This window comes from Canis lupus, chromosome 15 (genome assembly GCF_048164855.1).
Source record: "Canis lupus baileyi chromosome 15, mCanLup2.hap1, whole genome shotgun sequence".
Classification (NCBI taxonomy): Eukaryota; Metazoa; Chordata; class Mammalia; order Carnivora; family Canidae; genus Canis; species Canis lupus.
This window is the reverse complement of record NC_132852.1, coordinates 25,714,944-25,723,501: the sequence shown is the minus strand read 5'-3', so window position 1 is coordinate 25,723,501 and position 8,558 is coordinate 25,714,944. Positions and strand designations below refer to the sequence as shown.

Genomic DNA, 8,558 nt, shown 5'->3' with positions numbered 1-8,558 from the left:
CCGTGTCTTTCCTACTGATTGCCCTCATGACGAGATGGAGACAAAACCCTCAATTGGTGATCGCTCTGATGTGGATTTTAATGGTTCTATAAATGATTAAATTGGACATATTCCAAAGTTGAAAAGTCATAAATAAAATCTATGATTTTTTCCTTTCATTTATCCCTTGTTTCTCTTTTTTTCTTTCTTTCTCTTTTTCCTCCTTTCCTCTCCTTGCTTACCTTATCTTACTTCCTCCCCCTCCTCTTCTCCTCCTTCTTCTTTCTCTTCTTTTTTGTTACAGTGTTAAGGAAGCACCATGGGGATCTCTCATAATATTCCTCTCATAAAAGATTCCTTTACTAAGGAATCTTAGCAATTATTTCCTCAAATCTTCCATTTGTGGTGTACTCAAAAGACCTGGAATAAAAAAGCCGGGATTGTGGTCAAAGTTTCACCACCTACTAGGTGTATATCCTGGTGAGTACAGTCTTTTTGAATCCCAATTTTCTTATTTGTAAACCAGAGCTTGTAGTCAGGGACAGGATTCAGCTCTCCTGCCCCTCAGCCCAATGCTCCATGGGTTTACCTCAGGATCCTACTGGTGCCTTCTATTTGCTTCCATAATCCTCCCGCAGGTGTCTTCCTTGCAGACTCCTTAACTACTGTCCTTTGCTTTGCCTGCATTTCCTGCGATGCTGCAGGATAACAACTCATATGCCAGAAAAGATGCTGGAATTTAGTTCTTCCAAATTCATTCCAATAAATACCATAATCTTTTAAGAGTATGAAATTGAACCACAACAGAACAGATACTCTTTCCCACATCCTGCTTCCATGTCATGCTTCACCCTCCAAGTGGTCACTTGCCATCCTTGCAACCTCAACCACAACATCAATCACAGGGAAGACCTCTTTAAATCTCTGGGCAGCAGAGCTCCCCTGCTCTGTGATCTTATAGAGAATTGTCCCTTCAAAACATCTATCACAATTTGCCCTCAAAAATGCATGATCCCTACATTTGAAACTAATACAGTTAGTTATACTTAGTTAATTATACTTCCATAAAAAAAAATTTAAAGGGGGAATATAATATAAAAGGAACGCATGGTCCTGTTTGGCCAAGTCATTGCCCATCTTCCCACTCCCCCCACTCCCTACTATACTGCCCAGTTCAGAAAATCAGGAAGCATCTGTTTAGCTCATCACTGTATCATCAGGGTCTTGCTTAAAGCCTGGCATAGGGTATGTCCTCAATAAAAATATGCTGAATGAATGGATTCAATTTTCTGATGGATGTTCTAACAACACCCATCATTTATTGAGTGTAATATATTCCAGATACTCTAAACTAATTGTTTGGTTCACCCCAAAATTTATATATTGAAACCTACCCCCCAAGGTGATCGTATTTGGAGGTGGGGTCTTTGGGAGGTGACTGGGTCATGAGAGTGGAACACTCCTGAATGGGATTAGTGTCTTTATAAAGTAGACCCCAGAGACTTCCTTCACCCTTTCCACCATATGCGGACACAGCAAAAAGAAGTCTTTTGTGAACCAGGAAGTAGACTCTTGCCAGACATTGAATCTGTTGGTGCCTTGATCTTAGACTTCCTAGCCTCCAGAACTGTGAGAAATAAATGTTTGTTGTTTATGGCACTTTCTTATAGTGGCCCAAATGTACTAAGACACGAGGTTCTGCAGTAGGTATTTCACATAGCTTACTTAATTTTCAAAACAACCTCTTGAGGAAGGTATCACTGTGTTTTACAGACAAGGAAATTGAGGCCCGTGTAAGCCCCAGGAAGGAACATCCAACTCTGCTTCCAGAGTCAGCAAAAGCTTCCCAAAGTGGCAATGATAAAGCCAATGATAATTTAATTACTTCCAGGTCTGGCTAAAACCAAATTTAAGTGGCTGGCCTTCTTCAGCAAGTTAGCATCCCAATAGGGAGAGACAGATAGATAGGCAGATAGGTATCTTATGTATATGATCACACAATTGATATTTATTAAGGAAGACTCTACTAGCTATAGGAAATATCAGTAAATATGAGACATAAGCATCTGGTACAGATCTGGGCTAGTTAACTATGGAAGGTATGGGGATTTTGTCCTTTTGCTCCCTGCCACCTGCCACCACACTCAGTGCAGCCCCTTGGAAATCAGGAACTGTCCCCTTCTGGCTTTCTCAAAATACTGGTGCCAATCTGTCAAGCACAAGTTTTGCTGTATTACAGCCCCCAAAATGTGGAACTCTGTATTATCTCCTCTGTCCTACAATAACATTGTAGTGCTTATTCTTTAATTGGATTACAAACAAAGCAACACTATGCCCGGATTTGAAAAGTCACATTTATTTTCATTCTGGATACTAGCTCTATGGGATCATGCAAGTGAACGTTGCTGTCATCCCCGCTTGGACTCAGTCAGCTGAGTTGGAAGAGATTTTATGTTTGTGGTTTTCTTTTTCTTTTCTCTCTTTCTTTCTTTCTTTTTCTTTTTCTTTCTTTTTTTTTTTTTAAAGAAAAGAGATTAGTGAATGCATGTCTGTTTGAAAGCAAATTCCTTTTTGAGCAAAACACCAGCAACGTGCCCTGGTGATGAGTCCTCTCCTCATCTTGTGAGCCTTGACCTACGGATGGGAATATTAGATAATAAAAGGTTTCTTTTGAGAAGAATCAGAGATAAAACTCTACAATTCCCTCATCTCACAAATGCACATTTTTCTTTTTCCTTTTATGCTCTTGTGTTACATCTTTTTGGAAGCTGTTTTCTCATTCAAACAACCCCTACTGGGCCAGCAAGTCTGGAAGAGCTGCAGGTGTCCCCTGGCCACTGCTTAAAAAGCCTACTTGTTAATCAGCCCCATCACGTGTCTTTTGACCCCTTTCTTGCCCTGCTCTCTACATGTGTCTCCCTGCCAGCCACCACTGCCACTTCTAAAAGGGGAAAAAACTGAACAGTCAGTCAAAAGAGCTATTATCCTAAAGCCTCCTTAACAAGGCCTGGGGCTTTCCAGTAAATTAGTTGAAGGTTTTCATCCCCTCCCCCTTTCTAGACATGGTGGTCCCCTTCCCCCATTCATTGGTCACATGCAAAGGTTAGTGACTCTGCTACCTTCTGTGACCACTGGGCATTCTATAGAGGGGCCCTCCTGAAGCCTCTCAGCTACCCTCTGCATAGGTCAGAACCAGTTAGGGATGTAAATCCACAAGCAGATTATCCTGAGATTCCAAGTACAGCACGGGTGATAAGGGTGGGCAGTGCTGTCTGGGAGTTGAAACAGAGGATCTGGCAAATAAGTAAACCACTTGCTTCTGCCTCTAGTCTTCTCTACTTGATGAGTGACTGTTCTGACTATGCAAGCCCTCCCCACACGAGAATTCTAGTTCTAGAACATTATGACTTGTGGAGAAATAATTGCTAGTAAGGGCCAGTGTCTGGAGAAGGCTCTGGGGTTGGATTGTCAGGTTATAGATAATCTATGGCAATTACATAGGCCTGAAATTGAAAGAAGGTTGCAGGTACCTACAGGTCCTAGATAGGAAAGTTTATTTGCTCGGCTGTCACCTTACCCCATCCAGCACAGAAACCAGGCCCCATCTGTCCCTTCACTCCACGCTCTCAAGAAACGTGAAAGGAGGAAGCGGGTAAGATTCTCTTTGGTTTCACCATGTGTGGACCATGGAGAGAAAGGAGATGTCCCCAGAGTTACTTGTGCTGTACCAAAATGGGATTTTACTCCTAGGAAGGGCCAATGCTGGTTATTAGTAAAATGCTCTAAGTGTCCAAAAGATTGTCTTTCAATCCTTTTGTGGGATATCTCCTATGAGAACCATAAGAATAAAAGAAGGAAAAGAGAAGAGACCACCTCACCTTAACAAAGGAAACAGTTTGTTTCTCAGCCGGCTTACAAAACTTTACAGCAGATAGTAAATGATGAGTTCTTTTCAGATAAATAAAATAAAAACCTTTCTTTTCTTCCACCATCGAACATTTCTCAGACAAACTCGATTCAGAACACTGGCTTACCTTTGTTAAGTAAAAGCCCCTAAGATACAGTCCATGTAATGACATTCATGTGGCTGGGTTTTGGCAAATGATAACTAGGTCTCAGAGGTAATAATGTTACACAGAAGCCTTCCAGTAGAAGTCAACAAAAATAACGCAGAGGTCAGGACACTCAGAAGCCTACTGGCCTAGTAAGATGCAAAACTGAAGCTGCCTTGAGGGGTGACGAGGGGAGAAGGACGTTCAGCAGTGGAATGGTTGAACTGTAAAGGATGTGATGTCTTCTCATCCATGGTTTATCAGGTAGCAATAGGCCTGGAGTTTCTGCAACTTTATAGAATTGCGGATCGATCTATTTCCTACTGGAGTTTAAAAACTGTTTTTTTGAATGACTAAGGCTTATTGACTTAAAGATGAGATTTGGGGTGCTTGGTGACCCAGTTGATTGGGCATCAAGCTCTTGATCTCAGCTCCTGGGTTGATCTCAGGGTCATGAGTTCAAGCCCTGCATTGGGCTCTGTGCTGGGCATGGAGCTTACTTAAAAAAAAAAAGAAGGGAAAGGGAAGGAGAGGAAAGGAAAGGGAAGGGAAGGGAAGGGAAGGAAAAGAAAAGAAAACAGAAGAGAAAAAAAAGATGAGATTTCTTAGACCTGTGTCATCTTTCAGAAATAGGCTGCTCACAGAAACAGGTATTTCTCTCAATCTCTCTCCCAATTATCTAGTATACATGACATAAAATATGCCATTTTAACTTTTTTAAATGTTCAAGTCTCTGGCATGAAGCACACTGACATTGCTGTCCATCCATCATTCCCATCCATCTCCAGAACTTTTTCATCTTCCCAACCAGAAACTGTACTCATTAAACAATGATTTCCCACTCACACTCCTCCCCTGCCCCCAGTAACCACCATTCTGTTTGCTGTGTCCATGAACTTGAGTACTCTAGGGACCTCAAATAAAGTGAAATCATACAGCAATTTTCCTTTTGTGACTGGCTTATTCCACTTGGCTTAATGTCTGTGAGGTTCATGCATGTATGTGTAGCAGGTGTTTGTTTCTTTTTTTTTTTTTAAGATTATTTATTTATTCGTGATAGACACAGAGAGAGATAGGCAGAGACACAGGCAGAGGGAGAAGCAGGCTCCATGCCGGGAACCCAACACGGGACTCGATCCCGGGACTCCAGGATCATACCCTGGGCCAAAGGCAGGCACCAAACCGCTGAGCCACCCAGGCATCCCCAGGTGTTCGTTTCCATCCTTTTTAAGGCTGAGCCATATTCCACTCTTTCTGTTATTCATAAACAACTTCATTGAGGTATAATTTGCATACCATAAAGTTCAACTCTTTTAACTATACAATTCAATAATTTTTATTTTTATTATTATTTATTTATTTATTCATGACAGGCAGAGACACAGGCAGAGGGAGGAGCAGGCTCCCCACAGGGAGCCTGATGCGGAACTCAATCCCAGGACCTCAGGATCTCGCCCTGAGTCAAAGGCAGATGCTCAACCACTGGGCCACCCTGGCATCCTGATTCAACAAATTTTACTCCGTTTTTCAAGTTGTACGATCATGATGCACAATGCAGCTGTGGGGCACTTTCATCATTGGAGTAAGATCCCCCGTTCCCATTGACAGTTACTCCCCACTCCCATACCCTGTTCCTCCTCCCTACCCCAGGCAGCCACTCCTCTGCTATCTCTATCCAGTTATTTCTTCTGGATATTTCATATAAATGGAATCATACGCTAGGTAATCTTTTGCGTCTGGCTTCTTTCAGTTGGCATATCCTTCTTGAGGTTCATGTGTGTTGTCACGTGTATCAGGCTTTTATTGTTTCATTACTGGATCCTGTATTTCACTGTATGGACAGACCATGTTACTTGTCCATTCCAGTTGAGGGACCTTTGGGTTGTTGGTTCTCTTTAGCTCTTATGAATAATGCTGTGTGAACATTTGTGTGCCGGCTTTTGCATGTGCCGAGTTTCATTCCTCTTTGGTGGGCTTCTAGGAGTGGAATTGTTAGGTCATAAGACTCATTTATGGTTAACTTTTTAGGAAATTGTTAAACTGTTTTTCCAAAGTGGCTGTACCATTCGGAGGTTTTCCTTAGGGTACCAAGCAGATCTTTCAAATGGGTTTGTTTGTTTCTTTGTGACTCTTCCTAACGTAAAATACTTTGCTTCTTTCCAGCCCTGGCTCCAGCTTAGTCAGAAAGCCAAGCAGTGGGAGTCATGATTAATTCCTCAAATAGTTCTCATTTTCACACCCTTAACTCACCGTGAGGCCACGTTAAAACCAAACAGCTTGAAAGCTCAGAAGAACAAGGTTATGAAATGTCTCAGGAGACCTTGGGCAAGTCATGTCAGTGATTGAGGACCTCAGTATCTCCATTGGTTCCTGAAGTATCAGACCTGGATGATCTATCCTGTCCACGAACAACATCTTTGGAAGTTTGTGTGGTACCAGAACAATTCACTGATGGGTTTTGAGGTACATCTTTATTCATACTGCCTGGCTGCGGAGGTAGAGTCTCTCAACCATGCAAATGCCAACACGAGTAAGGAACCAAGACTATCCCCTAACCGTGGGCCCTGAAACTGAAGAAGGAGGAAGCTCTCAGTGAAAGAATGACTATTTTCTTCCTCGGGCAAGTTAAACAAAGGGGCACGCTGACCTCATTACGGAAAACTGTCTGGCCTTATATCCTTACTGGACATTAATTAACATGTCTCCTGGATGTCATGTTGATTTTTGAAAACCTTTATCTTCTGTCTAGAAGCAGTAGGTATATCACTCTTTGGCACGTTTTCATTTTAGTAACTGTATTATTTTCCTAGGGCTGCTATGACAAAATACTCCAAAAAGTCAGCAGTTTAAACCAACAGAAATTTATTGTCTCAAGGTTCTGGAAGCTAGATGTCTGCGATCAAGGTGGAGGCAAGAGCCACGTTCTCTCTTACAGCTCTGGGGTAAAACCCCTTGTTTCTTCTAGCTTCTGGTGTTTGCTGGCAATTCTTGACCTTCTGGGCTCCTAGATGCATCGATATAGTCACATGGCCTCTTCTCCCATTCTGTTTTCACACCCTCTTCCTTTTTGGGGGGTCTGTCTCTTTTCTCCTTCTTATAATAACACTGGGTTAGGGACTACCCTAATGATCTTATTTTAACCTGGTTACCTCTTTATATACGCTCCTTCCAAATAAGGTCACATTCTGAGAAACTGGGGTCAGGACTTCAATATATCTTTGGGAGGGGGTGTGAGAGAACATAATTCAACCTATCACAGTAGCATTTTGATAAAAATGAGGTTTGTAATAAGATATCCATCACCGAATGCACATCCAACTGTGTTTATGCTATAAAAGGGAAAAAAGAAAGTGTTTTCCTTCTTCAACACTTGACATCTGAGCTCTGTGGCACTTGGGCACAAAGGAAGATCATAACAATCTTGAACCCTTGGCTCTTAGTCCCATGCGGTTTGAGATTCTGACATCCAGCAGTTATTTAAATAATAGCTTTCAGTTTTGGGGGAAAAATCTATTCAGTGCTTGGAATATGATACTGTAAATTATTGTGAATGCTTTATCCTGTGGAGAATTGCCTGGGACTAAAGCAGGGGGGGAGGATGGGAGGTTGAAAAAAGGTTTTTTTAAAAGATGGGCTCCCAGGATGTGGTGCCATAATCACAGGACAGGGGTTAACCGATAAGGTTACTTAGATTTCCACAGCTCAGAGGAGAAAGACATAAGTTGGGTTGGCAACCCAAAGAGCTGATTATCACTCGGGGAGAAATAAGGCGGGGAGTAGGGCTGTGTGTGCTCACTAGACCGACCTCTGGCTGGCTCGCTGACACTACCAGATTCCCGCAGCACAGAACTCAGATGAGCTCCCCATGGCAAATTTTCGGAAGACCCTCTTCCTTCCCTTCTTCCCTGCCCCATCCTCTTCATGGTGGTTTTGGGCACCTGCCCATGGCTTCCCAGGATTCCATCCTACTTCATCTGTGGCCCATCCACCTTCCCCTGTTAAATGCCCCTTTCCCAAATGACAGCCCTGACCGTGTTTCCCATCTCATTTTCCTCTCCCCTGATTTCCTTTTTCCATGGGGTCCACTGGAAATTCTTGCTGCTCTAAAGAGAGTAACTAAGAGTTTAAGCTGGTCTCAGACACTCTCCACCTCACTCAATTAACTGCCACCGGGATTCCCTTCCTATCACCTCCTCCCTGGTTATTCTCCCTCTTTACACCACTCCGGGTTAAAGAAGGTCTCAAAGAGAGGCTCCATGCTCCTTGTCTCCACGGCCTCTTTTAGATTGCTGTGTTGGCCAACCCTCGACCTCTTCATCTCATCTCTTCTCCAACCTCCTTCATTTTTTTTTTTCTATGGCTCCACATACCACAGCTGTCAGGATGACTTCCTTCACCAGTTGACCATACACACCAGACTCCAGAGACCACAAATTAAACGCCCTGATTTCCCTACTTGTACTAGTGGTACCATTAGACTACTGGTCCCTAGAGGCTCAAATGCTGGTGCGTATCTTTGCTTCCTTC

At 42.8% G+C, this 8,558-nt stretch overlaps 1 protein-coding gene across 1 annotated transcript in view; it reads left to right on the top strand.

The window, feature by feature from the left end:
- The first annotated feature begins 3,398 nt into the window (after positions 1–3,398).
- Positions 3,399–8,558, top strand: part of PRAG1 (PEAK1 related, kinase-activating pseudokinase 1) — a 58,340-nt gene continuing 53,180 nt past the window's right edge. Inside the window, exons 1-2 of the mRNA XM_072776224.1 lie at positions 3,399–3,631; positions 5,405–5,613. The gene's annotated coding sequence lies outside the window, so the exon portion shown is untranslated. The remainder of the gene's footprint in view (positions 3,632–5,404; positions 5,614–8,558) is intronic.